This window comes from Hemitrygon akajei, chromosome 9 (genome assembly GCF_048418815.1).
Source record: "Hemitrygon akajei chromosome 9, sHemAka1.3, whole genome shotgun sequence".
NCBI classification, from domain to species: Eukaryota; Metazoa; Chordata; class Chondrichthyes; order Myliobatiformes; family Dasyatidae; genus Hemitrygon; species Hemitrygon akajei.
In genome coordinates, this window is record NC_133132.1 from 10,002,719 (window position 1) to 10,011,071 (window position 8,353).

At 43.7% G+C, this 8,353-nt stretch overlaps 1 long non-coding RNA gene and 1 other non-coding gene across 2 annotated transcripts; one reads left to right on the forward strand and one right to left on the reverse strand.

The window, feature by feature from the left end:
• Positions 1-530: 530 nt before the first annotated feature.
• LOC140732871 (uncharacterized) lies at positions 531-2,977 on the reverse strand. Its single transcript, XR_012100171.1, has 3 exons — positions 2,764-2,977; positions 2,195-2,259; positions 531-1,966 (listed from the first exon to the last, which is right to left on the reverse strand). It is a non-coding gene; the product is annotated as an uncharacterized lncRNA (long non-coding RNA).
• Positions 2,978-6,029: 3,052 nt separating this feature from the next.
• LOC140733817 (U2 spliceosomal RNA) lies at positions 6,030-6,220 on the forward strand. The gene has a single exon (XR_012100376.1). It is a non-coding gene; the product is annotated as a U2 spliceosomal RNA (small nuclear RNA).
• Positions 6,221-8,353: the final 2,133 nt, after the last annotated feature.

Below are 8,353 nucleotides of genomic sequence, written 5' to 3' on the forward strand. Positions count from 1 at the left end.
CTGGAAATTCAGGGTGATGGGCCGAACGTGTGTTCCTGTGCTGTTGTGCCTGTGACTGACCGAATGGGACTGGAAATTCAGGGTGATGGGCCGAACGTGTGTTCCTGTGCTGTTGTGCCTGTGACTGACCTAATGGGACTGGAAATTCAGGGTGATGGGCCGAACGTGTGTTCCTGTGCTGTTGTGCCTGTGACTGACCGAATGGGACTGGAAATTCAGGGTGATGGGCCGAACGTGTGTTCCTGTGCTGTTGTGCCTGTGACTGACCTAATGGGACTGGAAATTCAGGGTGATGGGCCGAACGTGTGTTCCTGTGCTGTTGTGCCTGTGACTGACCCAATGGGACTGGAAATTCAGGGTGATGGGCCGAACGTGTGTTCCTGTGCTGTTGTGCCTGTGACTGACCCAATGGGACTGGAAATTCAGGGTGATGGGCCGAACGTGTGTTCCTGTGCTGTTGTGCCTGTGACTGACCTAATGGAACTGGAAATTCAGGGTGATGGGCCGAACGTGTGTTCCTGTGCTGTTGTGCCTGTGACTGACCTAATGGGACTGGAAATTCAGGGTGATGGGCCGAACGTGTGTTCCTGTGCTGTTGTGCCTGTGACTGACCTAATGGGACTGGAAATTCAGGGTGATGGGCCGAACGTGTGTTCCTGTGCTGTTGTGCCTGTGACTGACCCTAATGTGATAGGAAATTCAGGGTGATGGGCCGAACGTGTGTTCCTGTGCTGTTGTGCACCTCCAAGTCCTATTCTATTCAACCAGGAAAAATGACATGAAATTACGAAGCAACATTTTCTTTTAAGCTTTGAACCAGGCCACTCACCACCTTCATTCTTTGCATTTGAGATATCTGTACATAAAAGTAGAAAAGATACCCAAACTTTAAACTATCAATCACCCAACACGGCCATGAGCATTTCCCAAATATCACATATCAGTCAATAATAACCAGGGTTGGACCTTGCCCAAAGCATTCTTACTGCAGAACCAAAACGGGCCGTTCAATCACCAGGTTTGCCGAGGTCAAAACACCATTAAATTAATTTGAGATAAGCTGCAGGGAATGGGAGAGAAAAAAATCAGCTGGAACCCCTTTCACCTTCTCTTAGCAAACACATCAAACAAATAGACCCATGGTTTGCAATACTGCCATTGATTCAGATGTTGCTATGAAGACCAAAGCTCTGGTTCCGAAGTTTAGGTGACATGCGGGGAAATGTTCAAGCTTAATGGGCAGCCTCCTCCCACATCCTATGGGCTAATGGATCTTAAAACTGTTGAACCATATCGAACAAATGCTCACCAGCAGCTAGCATGTAGATGACTGCAGTTACTGATGAATGTTTATATCTCAGCCTGTTACATTGCTAGAAATCCTTTGCACAAGCAAAGAGAACAAAGATACAAAACGGACCACTGACTCAAGACCCATTCAGCTTTTCATTATTGCTAACTGGTTATTGTTTGCCTTGGGCTTGAGTATAGTTCTAAATGTCTGAAATGTTGTGAATAAGGCATAACAATACCCAATTTTTATTCTATTGCACAATAAAAGTGAAAAGATTTACATTCTTATACCTCAGTCATCAAGTAACAGATTCGCTGGCTTGATGTCCCTGTGTGTAATTCCTGCTATGAAGATATTCATGGAAATAGGAAAAGACATATACAAATCAGGTATTTTGAATTTACATCTTTTTCTAAATCTCCAAACCCACAAAATATCAATTATACAAATGCAACAGATTTGTGGCCAAATTAGTAACACTAATAAGTCAGATACAATTGCTGGACAATTGGTTCAGAGAATATTTTGTGACAATCTGGGTGCACACTGGACTTCCAATGCCTATATGAAAGTTGAGTATTCAGGCTTGCCTAGAGGAATGATGAAACTTCTAAAGATGTTCATAGGCTGTGATGTACTTTGGGAGGTTATCCATCCAGGAACAGCATTTTTCTGTCAAAGGGAATTAAGGTGAGCTCCAAAATTTATCTCAGTTGAAAATTGGGACAAAGCATTGTTAATCTCCTTACTGCCGGTTATAGTGCTAATTCAATTCTGGCAGACAAAGCTCTTCGAGAGCAAACATGGTCAGGTAAATACCACAATCCATCTCGGGAAAACTGCTGCTGCACATCATAAACACTCAGTTAAAACAAAAGAAAAATGATTAGGAGCACTTACCGCTCCTGCTGTCAGCTGCTGGAAAAACCTATGAGCATCTGCTTCAGGCATCGCCACATCAGGCTCTGTGGGAAGGCAGATCAAACCAACGGTATCAGTTTGCAAATCATGAGCACTGTCTGAAATTCTGTCATTTTACATCACTCCCAATTCCCAGGCCTCATTTCACTCAGGTGCCCGAGTCGATGGATTCTCCAACTCACCCTCTTTAGACCGTAGACCAAAAACATAGGACAACTGAAGCAGCTCACACAGTGAACTTTAAAGCCTGTCCTATTTTGTTCCCGTAACATCTGGAAACGTACTATGTACAACTTCAGATTTTCCATTTCTCCCATAATTTAGTTTTTTGGGTGCTCTGTAGGGAGAATGTCTGGGAGTGGATGCCAGCTTTTTCTACCTCAGGACACAATGGTGCAATTACTAAAGAACCCACACAAGCATATCTGTAAAAGCGACAGCAACAGTATAACCAAAATTATTAAAATTAGCTAATCCATATACAAAATATCTTTAACCCTTTCCCCCCTCACTCCATTTCAAACCCTAAGTTTAAGCACAGATCCTACCTATTCTATCAAAGAGCTGTTCTTCGCTGCAATACTCCAGAACAAGTATTGGATATGAGACTCTCGACGATGCCTGTAAAAGCGGACAATGTGTTCATGGTTCAACATCTTATTGATGCAGATTTCTTTCTTGATGTTATCAGGGCAGTCATGAGGATGTGTGGTGTCCACTTTCTTCACTGCCACTGCTTCCTTTGTTCGATTAATTGCCAATTGTACCCTATGATCAAATACAAAACAGTTATGTACATTGCAAAACTTCTGAATGCTCCATTGAGTTAAATGCATCAGAAACAGAGCATGAGCCAATTGGCTCTTCATCCCTGCTTCCCCATGCAATAAGATCATTACTGATCTGGTTTTGGACTCAACACCACTTTGGAAGTCTCTCTGCACCTGTAGATTTCCATGTGGTTCATATGCCTGCAATATATTGTATATTCTATGGCTCTACCACAACTCTTCAGTGGAGAATTCCAAAGGATCACAACCTGCAGAAAAAATTCCCCTTCATCTCCTGATCAATGGGAAACCAATTACTCAAACTATATCCCATTTTCTCGATATCCTCACTTGGAGAAACATCCTCTCAGCATCTTGTCTGACAACACCCTCAGAAACTTGCTTCAGTAAGATCACCTCTCATTCTTCCCTACTTGCTCATCCCTCGCCCCCACATGTGAATCCCTTGATCCAAGTACGTCCTTTCTTAAAGACGAGATCTAAACTGTACACAGAACGGCGGGTGTTGTCTCACGAGCTCCCAAAATATCCTTACCCTTGTACTCCATAACCACTATGATAAAGGCCAACATTCCATTAGCCTTTCTACTTATTTGTTTAACCTATGTACTAGTCTTGTGTGCTACAGAGATTTAGTTTGCACTGCAACGTTCTATCATCACCTGTCTATTTAACAATCAAGTTTTTCGTTCTTCCATCCAGAGCAGGCAGGCAATTTCATTTTTTGTTCTACATTATATTTCGAAGGCCACCTTCCTGCTCATTCACTTAACCTGTGCTCACTTTGCAGGCTCTTGTGTACTCTACATCACCAGAATTATCTTTATACTTTCAACAAACTTGAGAACATACATCCGCTCTCCTCAGATTACAACCAATGCATCCGCTATCTCTGATGCCACTTATTTGTAAAGGTACAACAAATTTGTCCTATACTTTTTCACTGATAAAAATAAAAGTTTCCCTCTTCCTACAGACCTTTGCTATTTATTATTATTTTCATTATTTAGAATTTGTACCTTCTCATTACCAATTTTACATTGAGCCTCAAAAACCAACATTACTTTTGGCTTCTTGCTTGTATTTCTGTAAAAACCCTGTCAATAGTTTTAATAATTTTCTCATATGTCCCACATTCTTTACAATTCTTGTGGCATACCTTGTAGTTTTAAACCTTCCCAGTCCTCTTGCCTGCCATCAATTAATTAATCCACATTATAATGCACGTTATTTCAAAGTTATATCATCCTAATTTCCTTGGGAACTCTCCACAGATGGTGCACCCTTCTCATGGGGCGTTTCTTTCTCCAAACTTTTGCTGCAAGTTAAGAAATACCTCCTGAAATGAGTGCTATTGCTGATCTACCAAAGTAGTTTTTAAGATTTATGTTTAATTCACTTCAGCTAAGTGCATGACTCACTGGCCATATGCTCCTTCACCCAAAGTCTGCACCAGATCCCAATCTTCCACAAATGGAACTGTCATCACCCTGAACGATCAGGAATGATGCTGAAAAAGGGAGCACATCATCACAAGCTGAAGTATTCTTCAGGTACACTTGAAGACTCACAAGAAGGACAGCCAGAGACCTTTCCTCCCAGTGCAGAAATGGCTAATATGAGAGGGCATAATTTTAAGGTGACTGGAGAAAAGTACAGGGGACATCAGGTGTAAGAATGCACAGAGAGTGGTGCATGGAACATACTGTCAGGGTGGTGGCAGAGGCAGATACATTGGAGACATTCAAGGAATTTTTGGAGAGGCACATGGATTTTAGAAAAGTAGAGGGTGATTTAGTTGGGAGTGGTTGGGCCCAACATTGTGAGGTGAAGGACCTGTGCTGTGCTTTAAGGATGTTTCTAGTTACTGACTTTTCAGAATCCACACTTCATTACCAATGCCAGATTTTACTGCACATCCATCATTGTCCTGAACAACTGCACTTCTTCTGGTTCAGGATCTCTGCACTCCTGATGGGAATGGCCTTCCAGGATTTAGACCTTGCCACCACAATGATGGAGTGGCCATATCTTTTCAATTAAAATAAGTGCTGGGAATACTTGGCACTTCAGTCAGCTTTCTGCAGAGAAACAGAGCAAGTGTGTCAGGTTAATGGCTCTTCGTTAGAACTGATGAAAGATCACTGCCATGATTAAGAATCACATCACGTCTGAATCACTAATTGCTTCTTTCTCTGCAGAATGCTACATTACCACCGAATCCTTTTCAGTTTTTTATGCTACTTTCCCCCAGATTTCCACCTTTTTTTCTCCTTGGAGATGTAGCAAGTGATACAAGCCATAGGTTGGAGAATGTTGTTAAATGCTGGATGGAGCTGCACAAATTTAGGCAAATATGGAATATTCATAATTATTTCCAGTATTTGGCTTGTGGGATATAGCAGAAAGGCCTGGGAGTGTCAGGAGAGTAGTAGTCACTGCACATTCTCCCCTGATTATTACCGATTTCTTAATGGAACCGTCTGGTCAATCAGCTTTCATTACCAATGAAGTCCAGCCAGATGGTTAGATTATTTTCTGTCGAAATAATCCATTGACTGCAATGCCGTTATTTGCCACATGCCAGCTCACACTTAAATATTGCCCCTCCCTTTCGTCCGACTCTACCCCATCCCTCTCCCCACACCAACTCAACCACCCATCGCCCCCATCAAACGGCCTCACTCCCCCATTTGCAACTCACTATGCGACGCCTTCCGTAAACGTCATCACGCTGACAATGACATCAGACGCTAGAGACGGGTGGAGTATTCATGCAAACAAGGTCCGCCTCTCTCATTTGGTTGGTGCAATTTCAGCTATTTTACATTATCAGCTATATTACAAACAAGGTTTCGCTACAAGGGAGAAAAAGACAACATATGCCAAAGACTGAGAGAAATTACACCAAAGCTACATCAAAACTTGAAGAGAAATAGGGTAAGTATGTGTCCTGTAGACAGTCGCTTTAACTTAATAGAGGGAAGGCGAGCATGATCCGAAAGGTCCGGAGAGCTATTGGTATCGCTTCTCGGCCTTTTGGCTAAGATCAAGTGTAGTATCTGTTCTTATCAGTTTAATATCTGATACGTCCCCTATCTGGGGACCATATATTAAATTGATTTTTGGAACAGGGAGATGGAATAGGGGCTTGCTCCGTCCACTCCACGCATCGACCCGGTATTGCAGTGCTTCCGGGACCGGTGCACCTCCCCTCGGGGAGAATCACCAACAAACCAAAACTAGAAGTGAATGCTGAAGGTATATACCCGCTTGGGTAAACCAGCCTATACGGTTTCACTTAAGCCCGATGAGGAAGATGTCAGGCTCTGGGTTTTGAAGAATTAGTTTAGCGGATGAGACTGCTGCACAGTCTGGTCATGACGGCCTGAATGCTTCGGTGCCTTTTCCCAGACGGCAAGATGAAAAAGAGTTTGTACGAGGGGTACATGGTGCTGTTTACTTTGCGGATGCAGCGTGTGGTGTAAATGTCTGTAATGGCGGGAAGAGACACCCCGATGACCTCACTATCCACTGCAGGGTCTTGCGATCAGAGATGCTGCAACTGAACCAGGCACTCACGCAGCTGCTCTCAATACAACCCCTGTAGAATGTGATGAGGGTGGGGTGGGGTGGGGTGGGAGATAGACTTTCCTCAGCCTTCGCAGAAAGTAGAGATGCTGCTGCTGGGCTTTCTTTGCTATGGAGCTGGTGTTGAGAGACCAGGTGAGATTCTCCACCAGGCGAACACCGAGAAATTTGGTGCTCTGAACGATCTCAACGGTGTTCAGTGGAGAGTGGTTGTACCATACTCTCCTGAAGTCTCTTTTGTTTTGCTCACATTCACAGACAGGTTGTTGGCTCTGCACCAGTCCGTTAGCCGCTGCAGCTCCTCTCTGTAAGCTGACTCATCGTTCTTGCTGATGAGACCCACCACGGTCGAGTCATCGGCCACCTTGATTATGTGGTTCGAGCTGTGTGTTGCAGCACAGTTGTGGGTCAGCAGAGTGAACAGCAGTCGGGGGCCCCGTGCTCAGTGTGATGGTGTTGGAGATGCTGCTTCCAATCCAGACCGACTGAGGTCTCCCAGTCACGAAGTCTAGGATCCAGTTGCAGCGGGAGGTGTTCAGGCCCAGCAGTTTCAGCTTTCCAATCAGGTGCTGAAAAATGATTGTGTTGAATGCTGAACTGAAGTCTATGAACAGCATTCAAACGTAGCTGATGGTTGAGCCTACTCGGGGAACTGCTATCTTAGATTGGGTGTTGTGTAATATCCCAGATTTTATTACGGAGGTTAATGTAAAGGAACCATCAGAAGGCAGTGATCATAATATGATTGAATTCCTACTGCAATTTGTGAGGGAGAAGCATAGGTCACATGTGTAGTATCGTAATGGAAAAATGGGAATAACAGAGGCATGAGAGAGGTGATTTTCCAGGTGGATTGGAGAAGGATACTGGTGGGGATGATGCCAGAGCAGGAACAGCTGACGTTTCTGGGAATAGTTCATAATGTACAGGATAGATATGTCCCGCAGAAGTAGTTCTCAAACAGCAGGGCTAGGCTACCGTGGCTGTCAAAGGAAGTTAAGGACTGTATAAAAGCCAAGGGAAGTGCATATAAGGTAGCAAAAGTGAGTAGGAAGTTAGATAATTGAGTGGCTTTTAAAATCCAACAACAGGCAACTGAAAAAAGAAAGCTATATGAAGGGGAAAGGTGAAATATGAGAGCAAAATAGACAATAATATAAACCATTATAAAAAATGCAAAAGGGAGGCGAGAGTTTATATTGGACCACTGGAAAATGATACTTGTGGGGTAGAAATGGGGAAAAGATGGTAGATGAACTTGATAGGTACTTTGCATCAGTCTTCACTGTGGAAGACACTAGCAGAGTGTCAGGGAGCAGGAGTGAGTGTCATTGCTATTACAAAGGAAAACATGCAAGGCAAACTCAGGTTCTTAAAGTGGATAAGTCACCTGGACCAGATGGACTACATCCCAGAGTCCTGAGAGAGGTTGCTGAAGAGATTACAGATCCATTGATCATGACCTGTCAAGAATCACTTGATTCTGACATGGTCCCGGATGACAGGAAGATTGCAAATGTCACCCCACTCTTTGAGAAGGGAGAAAGGCAAAAGAAAGCAAATTATAGTCCAGTTGGCCTAACCTCAGACACTCGGAAGGTGTTGGAGTCTATTATAACAGATGAGGATTTGGGGGTACCAGGAGACAATAGACAATAGGTGCAGAAGTAGACCATTCGGCCCTTCGAGCCTGCACCGCCATTTTGAGATCATGGCTGATCATCTACTATCAATACCCGGTTCCTGCCTTGTCCCC